Below are 19,426 nucleotides of genomic sequence, written 5' to 3' on the forward strand. Positions count from 1 at the left end.
CTACTTACATTTTCTAAGGGAGACGTTGCATATTTCAAAACATCTTGATATTAATTCTGCCTAGCAGTTGACTAAACTATGTGAGTGAAAGGAAGAAAATAATATGAGTAGAACATGCTGACCAACTAGGATTCTACCATAAACAACTTCTTTGCTCTAAACAAGAGAAATAGTTTTGGCCTTCTCTCACTTCCTTCTCAAACTTTCAGTCCTTGACTGGGCTCCATCTCCACCACTGTTCCCAAATCCGTGGTCAATTCCCTGCAGGACACCAGGGCCATCTCCTGCCAAGGGTGTGTGGCTCAGCCTGCACTATGGGACCCTCCTGGGCAGCAGAGCTTGTGTCCACATGGCAGCAGCTGCCTGGGGCGGTGGGTTTCTCTATGCTGTGCTGTACACAGCCAGTACATTGTCACTACGGCTCCACCAAGGCAATGCTGTTGACCAGTTCTTCTGGGAAATCCCCCAAATCCTCAAGCTTGTCTGCTCAGACTCCTACCTCAGGGAAGTTCAGCTTATCGTGGTTAGTGTCTTTGTTGCATTTGGCTGCCTTGTTTTCATTGCACTGTGCTAGGCACAAAGCTTGAGGGCAGTGCTGAGGATCCCCTCTGAGCAGGGACGGCACAAAGCCTTCTCCACATCCTCCCTCACCTGGCCATAATCTCCCTGGTTCTCAGCACTGCCATGTTTGCCTCCCTCAAGCCCCCCTCCATCTCCTCCCCATCCCTGGTCCTGGTGCTGTCCGTTCTGTACTCGGTGGTGCCTCCTGCAGTGAACCCCCTCACCTACAGCACGAGGAACCAGCAGCTCAGGGATGCACTATGGAAACTGACCCAAGGGATGTAGTTTCACTGACAACAACCTGTCTCAAGTCACTTCACATTTCCCAGAGTTTATCTTAGGCCAGGAGTCTGCTATTTTCCCTGTAATAATCCTACATATAGATAATCTACTATAGATATTTCTCTCTCTTGAGGATTTTTCCTGTTGTGTCTTACTCTTGCACCACACTGTGTCAGGTGTGACGTGTCCAATAGCAGCTCTTGAATAAAATGGGATCTCCTGGGTGCAGTGCCTGAAGGCTGGGTTCTTCCTCCAAAGTGGCTGCCAATAAAATGTCTAAGGAATTGGTCTTTTAAAATTCTTTTCTCCTTATGTTCTCCCTGTATTTGAGTTAAGCTCACAGTACCATTGGGTTCCACTGGACAAAAAGTTCTGCTTTTAAAGGCTCTCTTCTTGGTGTAAGATGGTGCATGAGCTCCCCACTACCTCCTCAGGCTGCTTCATATATGCCAGGACTCATGGCATATAGCTGTCTTTATGGAAAATAATTTGGTCAGGAGAGGAGTAGGGGTCACCACATGCCCTGGGGTGGGAATGAATGGACACACACAGAGTGAAACACCCTCGAAGTTGACATCCCCCAAAAGCAAAGCACTAAATCAAGGTATATGCAAGCAAGGACTCTGCAGTGCCCTGGGGGTCAGTGTGAACGCAGTGGGCATGGGAAAGGGAGACTGGAGAGGTGCAGGAGCTGCCTGAGGAGGCCCAGGGCCAGGACTCTTGTGCTGTGCTGGGGAGCAGGGCTGGTGGGGGAAGGGAAGGGTGTAAATGCAGTCGAGGTTAGGGACAACCTACCAGATGAATGCAGCAGAGCTAGAGACTGACTGGCCTCTGTTTCCTCCTGCCCTTTTGGCCAGCATCAGCCCTGGTGCTTGTGGGAAGGATGATCCCCCTGTCTGACCTCCAGGAGCTGCTGTGCCCTTCCGAGGAGCTGGAGCTGTGGTTGAGTGCCCAGAGTGCTGCAGCACCCTGTGGTGGGCACTGCCCTGGGGCCAGGGCAGGTGGGGAGAGCTGGGCTGGGGCTGGGCTGGGCTGGAAAAGTCCTGGAAGAGGAAACACCAGTGATACCCAACTCTACCACCATTACTAATAAAAAGGAAACCAGTTTCCTACTGACACTCATGACGCACCAAGTCCCGTAGCTCTTGCCACAGCTGGTCTCTCAGCCAAGCCCCGTCTCAGACAGCTCCAGCTAGATCAGGTGCTCATGGGCTTGTCTTGACAAATACTGAAAATATCCATTGAGTGAGATCCCACCAACTGGCCAGGGTCCTTGCAGAGTTTGGCTCTGAGGGATTTCTCAGAACCCCAGCTCTCTCAGCCACTCCTTGTCCATAATGTGCTCCAGGCCCCAACCATCCTTCTGGCCTCCGCAGGACTCACTCCAGTCTGTCAGGATCTTTCTTGTGCTGGGGAACCCCGTACTGGACACAGCAGTCCTGATGTGGTCCTGTGGTGTGTTAACTTTGACCAGCAGCCAGACAGCCACCCAGCTGCTCACTCACTCAGCCCACTCAACAGGACAAGAGGGAAAGCTCATGGATCGAGATGTGTGTGGGTCAAAGGAGAAACCAGAAACGATGACACTGTGGTAGGTGTTCAGTTTGGTTTACCCCAGGCAGCAGCTAAGCACCCACAGAGTCATTTGCTCACTGTCCTCTGCCCCCCACGACCCCAGCAGGACAGGGGAGGGAATTGGAAGTGCAAAAGCAGGAAAACTCATGGGTCAAGACAAAGAGAGTTTAATAGGTGAAGCAATATCTGCGTATGCAAGCAAAGCAAAATGGGGAGTTCATGCACAACGTCTCATCAGCAACAGATCTTTAGTCATTGCTAGGAAAGTACGGCTTGGGAAGACAAATGCCACGACTACAAAAATCTCCACTTTTTCCTCTTTCATTGAGTTTGGGTTTTTTTTTGTTTTTTTTTTTTTTTTTGGGGGGGGGAGGGTTAGTTTGTTTTTGGTTTTGTTTTTTATTATTATTATTTGTTGGTGTTTTTTGTTTGTTTTGTTTAGGTTTGTTTTTTTTCTTTGATTTTTTTTTCTTTTTTTTTTTTTTTTTCTGAGCCTGACATCATATGGAATGGAAAATCTCTTTGATCCTTTGGGGTCAGCTGTCCCAGCTGTGCCCCTGCCAACTTCTTGTGTACCCCCAGCCTTCTTGCTGCAGGGGCAGAGTGGGAAAAAGAGAAAGCCTTCATGCTCTGCAAGGGCTGTTCAGCAACATCCAAAACTCTGATGTGTTATCAGTGCTGGTTTAGTAACAAATCCAAAGCACATCACCCTATGGGCTGCTATGAAGAAAATCAACTCCATCCCAGCCATTTACAGGTCATACAGCCAGAGTGAGGAGTCAACAATTTCTTATTGAATGATCGCAGGAAATCAGTGGATCACACAACCTGGCTCTTCTGGAGGACACAGTTTCCTTGGTATTCACTGCTCATGTGGGACAGCAGCATGCAAACCACCCAGGACGTTTCTTGTGGAGTTTGTGGAAATATTCTTAGCACAGATGGCAAATAGTCCTTTCAGTCTGCTCACCTGGACCTGGTATTCCCAAAAGAGCTGGTCAGGGATGTGAATACCATTGTCAGGGCATGACCATGAAATCCTGGTCTCCCAGATCCCCAGGGATGTGGAGAAGGAGAGGAGCAGAGCACAGGCCCTGGACCTCAGGGAAGGAGAACTTGACCTCTCAAGGGCACTGCCAGGGGGGATCCCGTGGGCGCAGTGTCAGGGCACTGAGAGCATCCATAGGCCTCCATCGGCCCTGGCCAGCCCAACCTCGGGTCTGGGCCCACACCTCTGTCCCTGGGCCCAGGAGACCATTGAAGCCCAAGCCAGAGTTTCAACACCAGCTTGATCTACGCAGGAGGTGTACTGGTTTCCAGACCAGCCACGGACACAGCCTTGCCTGTCAATGAACCCTGTGGATTTGGGCTTTCAGTCTCACTTCCCAGCTTAGTTCTTTACGGGGTGTACAATGAAATGACACTGTGGCCTCCAAGTGCCAGACCCCTGCTGATTCACAGAGGCCTAGGGCCTTTCTGCTTCCTTTCTTCTCATCACTTGGTCAGGTTTGGGGAGGAGAAGAAGGAAAAGCAGGGCAGGTTCCTGGGTACCAGTGACTGGATGTGGGGACCAGAGCCTTCACAAGTGAAATGATCAAAAAGATATGTTAGATCAAACTTTCATTCTGAGCTTCTTTCTTAGAGGCTTAAATCTTCAGCAGCGACATGGAAGCTCTGAGATCCCTCCATCTCCCTCTCTTTTAGTAATTAAGTTGACAGTACCCAAGTCAGACTTCCTTTCTTTTTTTACAGCCTAGAGCACCCCCTGGTCTGGAGATGTGCCAGGAATCTTACAGAAGAATCTTCTGCACAAGAAGGTGGATGTTCCCAGGAATCTCAGGAGGAATGGCATACTGATAGCTGTGTTCAGGGAGCTGGTCAAATGTCTCATCTTCGTTTCTGTAATGGTGGCTTAGATGCCTGGCTCATGTGTAAACTCTCTATGTGAATGTTGACATTTACTGAGCTACCTGGTCTGACCTCAGAGCTGGCCCTGCTTTGAGCTGGGCATTGGACTCGAGGCTTCCTGAGCTCCCTTTTACTCTGAATTGTCCTATGACATAGAGGCCCTCACCTCCATCTTAGTTTCTTCTTGTAGGGCATGTTGCAAGGCACAGGCTCATGGAAGGATTGGTGGGGAAGAGATTTCTAGGGGTCTCTAGTCCAGCCTCCAGGCTGGCTGCGACTTTGTAGAGCTGAAACCCGAAGCACTCCAAAGGTGGAGATCACAGCAATGTTCCTCCTAGTCCATTCTATTTCTCCTGAGGCTCAGTCTAGAGCTCCCAAAAGGTAGTTTGTGACTGGTGCCCTGTCATATCATTTGCCACTGCAGAAGAGAGCTTGGCTCCACCATCTCTGCAGGTAGCTGTTGGCTTTTATTAGGTTGCCCTGTTGTGGGAATAGAATGGAAAATTGCCGAGGAGGATTGTAAATATGCTCAAGTGACTTGCAGCTGAGGTGCCAAAAAACACATATATCACACTAATTGTGGTTTACCTCTGTGTGCTTGACAGGTAGAATGTTCTGTGCTTAGATAACAGAGGCCTGTGAGAAACACAGAGGCACCTTATTGAACATCCTTGAGATTCCTGCCCTGCTGTGGGAAAGATCAAAGCACAATGGAAAAGTAGACCTGTGAAAATCCCAGATATATACAGGCAAAAGCAGTAGGCCAGAGATCTTTTCTTTTTTGATGTAACCATTCTCCCAATAGATACCATGTGGGGTCTAAAGAATTTTTCATGTCTATTTTCCTAATTTTTGTCAATTCATCCACTTTTTGGTTCCAGTTTGTGGCTGGTTTATTGTCACATGCATGTGTGGAGCGACGGAGGAATGACACGCCGAGACGGACTCAATGTGGGTGATAGAGCATCATATATCTTTATTGGACCAGGGTACATATATTTATACAGACAATGATAATTATTATGCCTACTAGTCACTAGCTGATTGGCTTAAGCTCTAAAGGTCGTATTCGCACGGTCCACCTACTTAGCTAACAGCACAAGCTTCTCATAACACTAAGTTTCTCATGCCACTATTTCTAATTCCTCTTAACTTGTTTTCAATACACAACGGTACCATAACACAAAGTTTCTCAGACCACCGTTACCATAACAAGAAGTTTCTGAGGCCACTATTTCTAATTCCTCTTAACTTGTTTTTGACACACCATGGTACACAAAGCCAAAGTGTCCTTGACATTCTTCATGTATCAGCAGCTGCGAGCAGCTGCAGGCAAACCCTAGTGAGGCTCAGCATCAGCGAGGCAGCATCAGCCCTTAGAACAGGCTCTGATCGTACAACTGCTCGGTGGGCTCATGACCCTTGTCTCTGTGCCATTCTCCAATAGTTCCCTCTTTTTCTTTTTGTACGAGCAGAGCCTGCCCCAACGTTTGTTCAAAGATTTTCTTAATACATGATAAAGCACAACTTAAACATGCAAGCCCAATAATGACAAAGATCAGAATAAGAAGCAAACTTTGGAAAGGCCTTTTAACCATCCACCTAATCCCATCCAGTTAGTGAGTCCGTCTAGTCCAAAGAACCCCACAACTTGTTTTATCTTTTGGGTATGTTCTACAAGCTGTTTAAGTTCCGTATGAATTGACCTCGATTTGTCTTCCAAATCCATACAACACATACCCTCAAAATCCTCACAGCCATGACCATGCGCCAAGAGTAGGAAATCAATGGCCATTCGATTTGTAATATGGCATGCTGGACTTCGTTCATACCCTCGGCTAGGCCTGAAAGTACAGTGCTGGTAAGATTTGCCTGTTTTACCACCCAACAAGATAATTTCTCTAACTGTCGGTGCGCTTGGGCAGCAGAAGCACCTGGGACAAAGAAAGAAGAGAATATTACTTCCCATTTGTTCCATAAGCTGACATTGTCATCACAGGCATTAGTGAGGGTCTTTAGCGCGCGTCCACCAATTTCCCCAACAGGCGCTACTGCCTTGTGAGGATACCTCAGTTCCTACTGTGACCTTGCAAGGGTACCGGTTCCCTTCACTGCAGGGGTATTTAGACGCATCTAGGAAAACACAGTAAGAGGCATTCAGTGAGTCTACTAGTTCAAGTTCCTGGGGGCGTGGGCCAATGGGCAGGCGGTTAGCCCAAGAATCATATTTGTCAAACCAGCTACTCATGTTTGATGCAAAAGCCCTATACCAGTTCCTGGATTGGTTCCAGCGTTGGGCATATTCCGCAAGTGTTTGGTTTAGAGAACCCCAGTTGGCACCGTTCAGGGGGACGCCTACCAAGCGTGTTAGAAAGGGCACACTTGGGGTGGCGAGACTAGTGCAAAAGGTGGTAGTGTTTGCGGCTCAGCCTAATGTTACCCATACATTTTCTCTTGGATCGAACACGGTTCTCTTTATCCCAACCCCAATCGAATTCGCGCCCCCCAAAACCAGTAACAGAAACCACCACATTGCTTCAGTTATCCCAAGGAAATTTAACAGTCTGGAACTTCGGAGTGTCCAACGTCCAAAGCGGCCTTAGTCCACCTGGCAGGAATCCACTGGGAGCCTGAGGGAGTAAGAACACACATATAGCCCTTACCAAGGAACTGGACGTCAGCAGGCCCCTCCCACTTCCCTGTGGATAGGTCTCTATAATAGACTTTCATGCCCTGTGGTTTGTTGTTCCCGGAGGTGTCAGAATGTTTCTTAACCGGCGCTACATCTGAATCTCCAAAAATGCAAAGGTAATTCATCACAAACAGTGCCTTAGCTACTCTCTCTTGGATATTTTTGACGTCGTGGAATTTTTGCAAATATATTTTAATTGTCTGATGTGATCTTTCAGTTATAGCCTGCCCAGTTGGAGAATGGGGAATAACTGTGTCCTGAGTGAGTGGTGGAGTCTTTTGGTGGCAGGGGAGGGGGCTATCAAGGCAGCCCCCTGTGAGAAGCTTCTCGTAGCTCCCCCAGCTCCACGTCAGCTCCACTTCTGTTTGGGAAATTGAGCCAATCGGCTGCGCCTCTGCGATAACGTATTTAAGAAGGGACGGGTGATGTGCATTCGGACTTGTGAGGAGGAGTTGCTGCAGCTGCATGAACACCAAGGTCAGTGGAGGAACGTAGGAAAAAAGGAGGGGGGAGGTGTGCCGGAGCAGAGACCCCCCTGTATCCTGTGGTGAGATGGCAGGGCGGCCCCCCCCTGCCACCCATGAAGATCTACAGTGGAGCAGACATTGATTTATGGCCTGTTGCTCCTGCTCGGAATAATCAAGGTTCTGTGCCCGAAGAAGACCGGGGTCTCATGGGAAAAGGCAGCCCCGCTGCTGTAATTCAGTGCTGGGAGGATTGCAGCATGCGGGGGAGTCCCACGCCAGAGCAGCTCGGGAAGGGCTGCAGCCGTGGGAGAGAATCCAGTCAGAGGAAGTTAGTGACCCATGACGGAGCAGTGTGGGGAACGCTGCGGCCCATGGAGGAATTCAAGTCGGAGAAAGTTTGTGGAGGACTGTCTCCTGTGAGAGGGGGGACCACGATGGAGCAGGGGGAACAAGTTTCAGACACTCCCCTCACCGAAGATGAAGGAAGTGGCAGCGCTGACTGCACCCCCCATTCCCTGCCCCTGCGCCACTGGGGGAGGAGGTAGAGATATCGGGAGCAGAGCTGAGCCCGGGAAGAAGGGAGGGGTGGGGGGAAGGTGTTCTCAAGATGTGGCAATGCTTCTCACTGTCTTACTCTGTTATGTGTTGTTAGTGTCTGTAATAAATGTATGGGGTTTTTTTCTTCCCCTAACGAGTCTGCCTTTTGCTCGTGATCATAAAAGGGTGATTTTTCCCCATCCCAGTCCTATCTTGAACCCCAAGCCTGGCTCTCTGTCCCTTCTCATTGCCGGAGGGGAAGGGAGAGAGAGCTGCTGCATTGTGGTTGGCTGACAATCAGGCCTAAACCACGACAACCTGTCATGTGTACAACCCCCCAGCTCTGACAGAACTTTCTCATTTTTTCAGTAATATAAGCCCGACCATTGTCCGTTTTTATCTTCTGTGGAACCCCCATGACAGCGAAGCAGCTCGTCAAATGGCGTACTACGTGCAATACCTTTTCGCCTGTCTGGGGCGTGGCCCATACAAATGGGCTGTATGTGTCAATTGTGACGTGCAGATATCTTAACCGACCAAACTCTGGGACATGCGTCACATCCATCTGCCAGAGGTCACAAGGGCCCAATCCTCGGGGGTTAACTCCGACTCCCAGGCCAGGACCATGATGGCTGCACTCTGGGCAGGCTCTTACAATCCCTTTGCTTCTTCAGTGGTTATATTAAACTGTTTTTTCAGGCCTTTTGCATTCTGATGGAAAGTAGCATGAGCCTCGTGGGCCTTGACAAAGTTGCTGAGTGGCACTGTTAGGGTGACGAGTCGGTCTGCTCTTTGATTCCCTTCCCCTAGTCCTTGGGACCACATATGACTTCTTATATGAATGACTGCATACAGATTCTGGCGCTGTTGCAAAGCAGATTGAAGTCGGCAAAATAGTTCATTTAATCTGGGATTTTTTGAGTCCCTGAGTCGTGCATCTTCTATACGGTGTAGGACTCCTGCAGCATATAAAGAATCAGTTACTACATTGAGACGTTGATCATGCCATCAAAGGATGACCCAAACCACTGCTGACAGTCAAGCGTTTGCAATGAGTCCCCTGGAATAGCTGACAAAACATGGTGGTGCCATAATTTATCCTCCAACCAGGTGACTGTGGCACGCTAGATTTCTTTCCAGCATCAGTGAAAGCAGTAATGGTGTTTGATAGAGGCGTCTCACTGCGTTTGGAAGGCATGATCCAGTCGTGTTGGCTCACCCATTGCAGTACTGGCGATTTGATTGGAGTCACTGCTATATCCTGAGCTGCAGTTAGCAGGCTGGCTTGCAACTCTTCCGATTGTCTGATTCACCATTCAAGCAACTCCCTCTTGATGGGTAGATGTATGCTGCCCGGTTCAGATCCCGTAATCTGTACGATGCGAGTTCGGCCCTTTCTAATTAATTCTGCTAGGTTCTCCAGTTTTTGTTGAATGGATTTTTGAGGCTGTAGCCTTGTGTATACCGCTTCCAGTACCTTGACCTTCTCCCCCTTTTCCTTTTGGTGTTGAGTTAATGCGCCGATGAGCTGGGATGGGCCATTTAAAATGGTGAGGTCTACCGGTAGCCGGGGATCTCGGCGGTCAACCCATCGCTGGGTAACGTAGTCTGCAATTCGGGACAGGGTTGATCGTTGTTCCTCTGATAAGTGCACTGGGCAGAGGGATCAACCCCCTGGAGTAAGTGTCAGAGGACATCATTGGCAATTCCTACCACAGGGAAGCCATTGTAGGCTCCAAGCAACTTCTGTGCATCATGTAAGGTACGGACATCAAGCTTATCTGTAATTTCTGTGGTCATATTTGTGAGTCTGTTATCAGCCACCCAAGGTATTTCCACAGTGCCGAAGACTGAACCTTTTCAGGAGCAGTAACAAGACCTTCCTTTGAAGAGCGTGAGTCAAAAAGGAACGTTGCTGGTGAGAGAAAGGGCATTCTTGAGCAATCAGAATGTCATCCATATAATGATATATAATTGCAGTAGGCCAGGCAATTATGACAGGTAGTAAGGCATTGCTTACAAACAGTTGACAGAGTGTTGGACTGTTCTTCATTCCTTGTGGCAATACTGTCCACTCGAATCGCTGAGCCGGTGCTTCACGATTAATCGATGGGAGGGTGAAGGCAAAGCGCTGTGTATCCTCTGGATGCAGTTGGATGGTAAAGAAGCAGTCTTTCAGATCAACAATGAGTAGATGCCAGTGTTCAGGCAGCATAGATGGATTGGGCAGCCCGGGCTGGAGGGCTCCCATGGGCTGCATCTGCGCATTTACCGCACGCAGATCATGGAGGAGGCGAAATTTCCCTGACTTTTTCCGGACAACGAATATGGGTGTATTCCACGGGCTAGTGGACAATCGTAAATGTCCCTGAGACAGCTGTTCCTCAATTAGTTGATGCGCTGCTGCAAGGCTTTCCTTTTTCAACAGGCCACTGCTTGATCCAACCCGGGGTGTCTGATAACCACTTCAACGGGATCGGGAAAGCTTTAGAAGCAGTGACCGTAGCTGAAGAGGATCACTGGTAGTCAGGATGACACCAACCTGGTCCAGCACATCACGGCCAATTAGGCCATAAACTCCTTGAGGCAGAGGCATAACTGTTACATACGTATTCGCGACTCTCCTATCTATGATCACTCGAATATGCTCTCTGCTGCACATCACTGATGAGTGTCCCCCAACTCCTTCGACCCCATGAGCCATAGGTACCAAAGGCCAGTTGGGTGGCCAGTGGTTATTGTCCACAATGGTGAGGTCGGCTCCAGTATCCAATAATACAGTAAGGCAAATCTGTGTCCCATTCGAGCAGAAGGTAACGTCGGTCACTGGACAGCTATTCATTGCCATAGTTAGCAGAGCCAAATCTCCTGTTGATCCAAAGCCAGCGGTTCCCCTGGTAACCGCGGGGGACGCCTCCATCTCTTTGGTCAGTTGGGGCAGAGGCACTAATTGAGCAATTTTGCTGTTTGCTGGAAAATGAATTGGGGGAAATAAAGTCTGTACCATTATGCATATAGTCCCAGTAAAGTCAGCATCAATAATTCCTGGCAGAATAAACAGTCCTTTAATGCTGCTTGATGATCGCCCAATTAGTAAAGCACCTTGTGGCTGTCCATTAATTACCACTGGGCCCGTAACCTTAGTTGCAATCCTTTGCGGTTGTTGATCGATCAGTGTAACACCTATTGCTGTCGCCAGGTCCAAGCCGAGGCTCCCTCTAGTGGCTGGCTGGAGGGCACTCGCAGGAACGGATTCTTGTTGGCAGATGCTGGAACTTGTTGCTGAGGCAGTATCAGGCTGTTGTCTAGCTGTGCAGGGGCTGCCACTGTTGTCGTTGCGCGGCAGCCCGTCGCACTCATTTGGGTGTTTCCTGATCGCCCACATGCACTGGTGTTATGGCTATTCATGTTGCACTTCCCGCACCAGACTCGTCGAACAGGGCATTCTCGTCGAATGTGTCCTTCTTTCCCACATCGAAAACACTTGGGACGGCGCCACGTCGGTGGTCGCTGTTGCTTCTCAGATGGATGTAATGGGGCTAGGGCTGCAAAGGCTTCGTGCTGGGCCTGAATCAGGTCCCTCCCTAACTCCCGAACTGCTTCTACCAACATAGCCTGGGGGCCTACAGGCACCCTGCTCATACATTCCAACATCTGCTCTATTGTAACATCCCCAGGAAATGTTAGTATAATAGACTTTGTTGCTGGGTTAGTATTTTCTAAAACACATTGCCTGAGGAGCACAGGTTTCATCCAGTCTTGAACCTCTGCCTGTTCTATAGCTGCGGTTACCCGATCAATGAACTGTGCAAAGGTTTCGTCCCATCCCTGTTTTATTGCCATATAAGATGGAGAAGGGGGGGCTGTTTTAACTGCGGCTATGGCTAGCCTTGCTGTCCGCATGGCCTCCAGGCAGACATCTGGACCTTGCTGCATTTGAGCGTCTATGGTAATATATCGCCCCACTCCTATAAGCTGTTCCACAGTTACCCCAAACAGTGGGTCATGCTGCTGTCTGGGCTGTTGAGCTGCTATTTCACAGAGTCGTTGCCAGTGGGCCTGCCATATCAATAACTGAGATTGGGTCATAATCATTTTCATAACAACCTTAATATCTTCCTGACACAAAAGGAGTTCCCCCCCATATGTAATTTAATAACTGCTTCGTGGGTTCACCATGTAACCCAGACTCATTAACAGTACTACGACAACTGCGAGAGCATTTTCCAATTCAATGGACTATGGCTGCCATAAATGGCTCCATCTTCAGCCCATTTGAATCAAACTGGAAATGCCAGATTCTCAGAGAGGGTACCAACAATGTCATATTGCTTATCCTCTGCCGCCTGGCGCATGATCTCCCGCCAGTCAACATGACGTACCCACCCCTGTGCTTTCGTTGTATCTGACCGCATTGGGAGGCCATCTTCCCTCTCCCCCCCCGCCTCCGAGGTTGGGGGGGGTGGGGGAGCATGACTATAAGGGCACTGGGGTGGGGCTGGCCTCCAGACTTCCCCTATTTATGTTAACTGAAACTGGCACTCCTGTTGATGGTACAGGAATATGATCACTGTCAAAAAGCATAGATCCGGATGACATCACTTTCTGGGTAACAGTGGAACTTTCCCCCCCCAACTTTGTAGTTGCCACAGCTGCAAGGTTCTTTTCAAGCTGATATCGCTTAATATTATTCACCACCTTCCTCCACGGTTTCATCATTTTCCTTGCAGCTTTATCCTTGTCAATTACCATATCCCATAAAACATCACCTAATCGTCTCCAATCCTCGACATCAAAAAGAGAATTAGGATTTTGAAAACATCCTTTGACCTGTCATAACGCTACTAATCCCGCAAGTGATTTTACACAATCTACTCCCCGTTTTTCTAAAAAGCACTGTAATAAATCCAGAGCTACCTCCTGTTCCATATCGTCGACTGGTGCTCCCTGATTAAGGCACCTCCGGTCCTGCCACTGCCTGGCTAGGAGGCACCAGATACCGTTTACCGCCGGACCCACCCCTGATGAAGGCACTGTACGGCCCTGTTGCTCCCTGGCTAAGGGCACAAGTAACGCTTCCGCCGCGCCGGTGCTCCCCTGATTAAGGCAACCTCCAGTCCTTTGCTCCTTGACTAAGGCCACAGTACCGTTACCGCCGACCCACCCCTGATTTAAGGCACCGTCGGCCTGCTGCTCCCTGTCTAAGGCACAGTAATGTTCCCTTACTTTGACATGCTTGCTGATGCTCCGTGACACCTTAAGGCACCAAGTTGCAGCTCTTGCCAGTATCCCCTTGCAGAGAGCGACCCTCTATCTTGGTTCAGGTGTCCTCGGGAATGACACATCGGAGATCCAATGTCTCGATCTGCCTTCTTGATTCCCCGGGCTGCTGCTTGTATCTGGTGTTTCTCCGTGTCCGTTTCTGATCCCCCTCGGGCACTGCTGTATTCCTGCACTTCTCCGCTTCCCTGTCTCGACCCCCCAGGACGCTGCTGTATCCGGTGCACTTCTCCTGCTTCCGGTTCTCGACACCCCCCCAGGACACTGCTGTATCCTGGCACTTCTCGTGCTTCCGGTCTTTGGCTCCCCCGGGTGATGCTGTATCTGGCACTTCTTCGTTCGGTCTTGAACCCCTGGACGCTGTTGGAGCCGGCGCTTCTCCGCTTCCGGTCTCGACCCCCCCAGGTGCTGCTGTAGCCGGCACCTCTCCGCGTCCGCTCTCGATCACCCGGGCGCTGCTGGAGCCGGTGCTTCTCCACGTCCGCTCTCAATTCCCCGGGTGCTGCTGTATGTGGCGCTTCTACGCGTCTGGTCTCGGTCCCCGGGCGCTTGCTGTACCCGGCGCTTCTGCGTGTCCGCTGCTCCATCCATGTTATTCTTCTGTGCAGGTCCCTGTTCGGGTGCCATCTTGTGGAGCTGCGGAGGAACGACACGCCGAGACGGACTCAATGTGTGTGATAGAGCATCACATATCTTTATTGGACCAGGGTACATATATTTATACAGACAACGCTAAATATTATGCATACTAGTCACTAGCTGATTGGCTTAAGCTCTAAAGGTTGTATTCGCACGGTCCACCTACTTGCAGTTAGCTAACAGCACAAGCTTCTCATAACACTAAGTTTCTCATGCCACTATTTCTAATTCCTCTTGACTTGTTTTCGATACACAGAGGTACCATAACACAAAGTTTCTCAGGCCACCGTTACCACAACACTAGGTTTCTCAGACCACTACTTCTAATTCCTCTTAACTTGCTTTCGACACACCACGATACACAAGGCCGAAGTGTCCTTGACATTCCTCATGTATCAGCAGCTGCGAGCAGCTGCAGGCAAACCCTAGTGAGGCCCAGCATCAGCGAGGCAGCATCAGCCCTTAGAACAGGCTCAGATCGTACAACTGCTCGGTGGGCTCATGACCCTTGTCTCTGAGCCGTTCTCCAACAGATACTGACAAGTTAGAGCAGACTTCTTTGAGCCCAAGCTATTTTTTTTTTTTTTTCCCACAGAGAATCCCCTCAGAATTACTTCTCTTTCTTTAGAATAACATCATTCCTTTTTTAGTAGTGATCTCAAATTTGAGTTGTTGCTGAGTGAGGGTACCTTCTCTGAAGTGGCAGAAATTCTCATCTTTCACATGGCTCTCACCCTGAACATGGGGGAGAGCTGAGGGAGAAAAGGGCTCCCTGTGCCCTAGTGCAGAGTCGGAAGAGCTGATCTGCCCTGAGTGACCTGCTGGTTACCACACAGGGTGCCCTCTGCTTACAGCTCTCTCCACTGGAGGATGATGTAATTAACAACATACTTGAAGAAGAAATTTGACTTCTGTAAGCATGGAAGAGCCCATTTTCAAATTCCATTTCTCCAAAATGTTCTCTCTGTCCCTGTACAGCTGAACAGAATGGGATACAGAGGAGTGGTCTGGTCTCTGCTCCCTGGAGATCTCCCTGCCTGGAGCCATTTCTCTGTCCAAATGTCACCTCCCTGTCAGTGCTGCCAGCCCCCATCCCACCCGCTGTGTGCTCAGCTCTGCCCTGCAGACCCCTCCTGGCAGCAGGACACTGCCCAGGGACAGCTCTGTGTTTGCATGTCTTAAGCAGCACCTCAGCCAAAAGTTTAACCCTCAGGCAAAGGTGATCTTGGTACTGTTGGTATATAGAGTAGTGGGTGAAGGCACTTTAAGAGGTCTCTGGCAGATCTGCTGATCCCTCAGTGTAATGGATCAGCTGTCTCAGTGACTTTCTGTCCTGGTTCGGGCTGGAATAGAGTTCCTGTTTGTTTTAGTAGCTGGAGGAGTGCTGCAGCACACTGAGACCCCAGGGGCTCCCCAGGTCCAGTGCCCTCACCTTGTGTGCGGGGGTGGGGGGAGCACAGCTGGAGTGCTGGGCCGGGATTGGCTGATATTCCATATCATGTGACATTATGCTCACCATATAAAGGCAGGAGAGGGCTGGGAGAGGCTGCTGCTTCTGGGAGTGTTGCAGTGGTGGCTTTGTGTTTGGGATTGCTGGCTGGGAGCAGGTGGGTGGTGAGCAGCTGTATTGTACATTACCTACTGATATTGCTATCAGTGTATTATTCTGTTATTAAATTGTTTTTATCTCAACCTGTGAGTCTCCCTTTGCCCTTCCGATTCCCTCCCCATTCCCAAGTGGGGGGAGGATGGGTGAGCGGCTGTGTGGCATTTAGCTGCTGAGTAGGCTCAAACCACGACAGTTTTTGGCTCCCAATGTGGGGCAGAGGTTTGCGATGTGATAAGGATATTAATTGGGAGAGGTAGCGAGCAAAATACAGACTGAACTCTGTTAGTGGAATGATCTTTGTAATGTCTGTAGTTGTAATTGTGGGGAAGTTTTTTTCAGGTGTGGTGAAGGGACTATGGGTGGACGTTCTGTATTGTGTCTCAGTATTTTGTCAGTTATGTTTTATTTGGGTGTGGGGAAGTTCTTTTCATTCTGGTTTTGCCTACTCTTTGTTCTGATGTTGATGTGTTTGCTATTTTCTGTACTAAATGTTGGATCTCTTAATTCTTAAATACATGATTCGCAGAGGTGAGGGGTGGAATGTCCTGGGTTGAGTGAGTGGTGGAGATTTTTGGTGGCAGGGGAGGGGGCTATCGGGGTGGGGCCCTGTGAGAAGCTTCTCGAAGCTCCCCCAGCTCCAAGTCAGCTGCACTTCTGTTTGAAAAACTGAGCCAATCAGCTGCGCCTCTGCGATATCATATTTAAGAAGGGACGTGGTGACGGGCAGTCGGACTTGTGAGGAGGAGTTGCTGCAGCTGCGTGAACACCAAGGTCAGTGGAGGAACAGAGGAAGAAAGGAGGGGGGAGGTGTGCCGGAGCAGGGAGCCCCCTATATCCTGTGGTGAGATGACAGGGCGGCCCCCCCCCACCACCCATGAAGATACACAGTGGAGCAGACATTGATTTGTGGCCTGTTGTTCCTGCTCAGCTGATCAAGGTTCTTTGCCCGAAGAAGGCCGGGGTCTCATGGGAAAAGGCAGCCCTGCTGCTGTAATTCAGCGCTGGGAGGATTGCAGTATGCGTTGGAGTCCCACGCCGGAGCAGCTTGGGAAGGGATGCAGCCGTGGGAGAGAATCCAGTCAAAGGAAGTTAGTGACCCATGACGGAGCAGTGTGGGGAACGCTGTGGCCCGTGGGAGGAATTCATGTCGGAGAAAGTTTGTGGAGGACTGTCTCCTGTGAGAGAGGGACCACGATGGAGCAGGAGGAACAAGTTCCGGACACTCCCCCATTGTGGTTGGCTGCCTTCTCTGCAGGGCTGCTCTCAACCAACTCATCACCCAGCCTGTATCTGTGCATGAGGTTGTCCCAACCCATGTGCGAGACCTTGCACTTGGTCTTGCTGTACTTCAGGAGGTTTACATGGGCCCACCTCTCCAGTCTGTCTAGGTCCCTCTGGATGACATCCCTTCCTTCGAGCATGTTGACTTCACCACAGATCTTGGTATCGTCGGCAAACTTGCTGAGGGTGCACTTGATCCCACTGTCCATGTTGGCACCAACGATGTTAAACGGCAACGGGCCTAACACTAACTCCTGGGGAACACCACTAATCACACTTCTCCAATTGGACATCAAGGTGTTGACCGCAAATCTTTGAGTGCAACTATCCAGACAATTCCTTATCCACCAATTGGTTCATCAGTCAAATCCATGTCTCTCCAATTCAGAGAGAAGGATGTCATGTGGGACAGTGCCAAATGGCTTGCACAAGTCTGGGTAGATGATGTCATTTGCTCTTCCAAATGTTCTTTGATAGGGCCAGCAACTGGCGAGACAGGTGTGTGTATATCACGTTGGTGTGTATGTATGTCAGTGGGTGTAACCACTAGCAAACACCAAACCAGAGCAACAGTGAGTAGAAGAGGACTGGGAGTCTGGAATTTTTGACAGCTTAAATCTGGACTGGACAATAGAGAGACCAGAATTTATGGAAATAGCTCCTGGAGGAGTAAGGTGGCTCAAACCACCTCCTGGAGATACTGTGGGTGCTTGGGCATCTGGTACTGATTATGCCATAGGTCTTTACCTGAAGGGGAACTTGTCCTTTTTGGAAGAGGGCATCAGGAATGCATGGAGCTCTGTCTGGGGATGGATGAGGAGTCAGCTGATGCATAATGACTGCGACAAAGCCCGTGCTGAGATCAGAGTCTGTGCTGTGCAACACACCCCATCAAGAAATGACTCTGTTAAACAGTAGATTTGCAGTGGTGGCAACCATGCCGGTTTTGCAAGGGGGGCTTCTGTCCAATTACTAATAGGATGTGCTACTACCAAGATGCATTTGGTGTTTCAAGCTGTCACTGGCAGAGGTCCCACAAAATCAGTCTGTAGTTGTGCCCGTGAGTCTTCACTCTGTTGGTGCTGGACTGGGGCTTTAACTCCAGCGTAATCTGCACTGGTCATGGCAGGAGAAAGACAGCTCCTACACCAGAGATCTACATCCTGCTTCCTGTTAGGCCAGCACTCACTGTCCTTCCCTCTGCTCAGAGGGTTTGCCTTAGCTCATGGATGAGCTTAATTAGATTCTAACTGAACATTCTGAGTTACTTTAACTATGGGTCATCCCAGAGAATGTGCTGGCAAGGGTACCAGGATCCATGGTGGCAGCCCACAGGAACCTGGGCCTTCCCAGAAGAACCTGTGGAACTTGAAGAAGACTGACACTTGAATTCCCAGACTCCAGTGAAGGCATTGCATTTATTGCCACTTATGTGAGTGAAAATGTGTTCCTCTGCTAGAAACCGAGATGCTGTTCCATCTTTCTCTAGCTCATTTTCAAAAATCTTTTGTTCTCTTTCTGAATCTTGTGGTTGGCCAATATCTAGCTGCAGTTATTTAATTTGTAACCAGAGTCTGTGTCTGTGGACCCTAAGATCTTATGTTGTTTGATTAAGACAATTTTCTTAAATTGGGAAATTCCTCGTCCTTCAATTTCTGGATGGCTTTTTGCATGTTCTTTACCTTTTCAACTATTCTTCTCAGAAGAAAATCTATTTCTGAATGCACCAGATTGGATCAAGATTCTCTATTGCTGGGGCAATGTGAGAAGCCCGAGGAGCCCCTGGGCCAGGAGTCTGTTCCTGGGAGAGGGGCTGGCACAGAGGGGCTTGCTGGCAGGGGACAACAAGAATGCCTGGGAGATCCGGAGCAAGGGACACAGGGAGACACTGGCCTCCATCTCCTCATGCCATGGCTGGCCCTCAGCCCTGGGGCTGATGGGGAGGCTGAGACACCTCTCCTTCCTTCCTTCACTCCCCACACTTGGATGGGCCTCAGGAAACATCCAGGAGCCTGGAGGATGCACAAACCTCCTGGGCTGAGGTCCCATTGCTGCAGGGGAAGAGGAAGGGTGTGTGAGACAGATGGGAGTGCAGGGAGAGAGTGTGTGTGGGGGTGTGGCAGTGTGTGTGTAACAGAAAGGAAGATGCGAGGTGTGTGGCAGAGGGAGGTGTGGGTGTGTATCGTAGTGAAGTGAAAGGGGTAGAGTTTTGATTTGGAGGCAGCAGGAGAGGGAGGGTGTGCAGTTCAGTGCTGAGACATGGAGCTATATAGATGATTGAAGTGAGGCTGTGTTCAGGGATAACTTTGACAATTGAGGAGCAATAGCAAGCCTTTGGAAGAAGTTCCACAGGTTATGGGGAACTCACAGCCATTTTCAAAAGAAAAGAACATGACAGTTTTGTGTTTGAACAAATAGTGAATGAGGACAGAGTGTCACCAGTAAATCTTGGGATGCCATGGGATCAGAGTGAGGTGGGGAAGCAGGGGTGTGGGTTAAATCTGTACAGAAACAGGCATAGGAAAGTGTAGGGCAGCCTATGGTGGGAATGGCACCTTCACTAAGGCTGGTACCACCCAAAAGAACTTTGTCCTT

This window comes from Tyto alba, unplaced genomic scaffold, assembly GCF_018691265.1.
Source record: "Tyto alba isolate M040663 unplaced genomic scaffold, T.alba_DEE_v4.0 Super-Scaffold_15, whole genome shotgun sequence".
NCBI classification, from domain to species: Eukaryota; Metazoa; Chordata; class Aves; order Strigiformes; family Tytonidae; genus Tyto; species Tyto alba.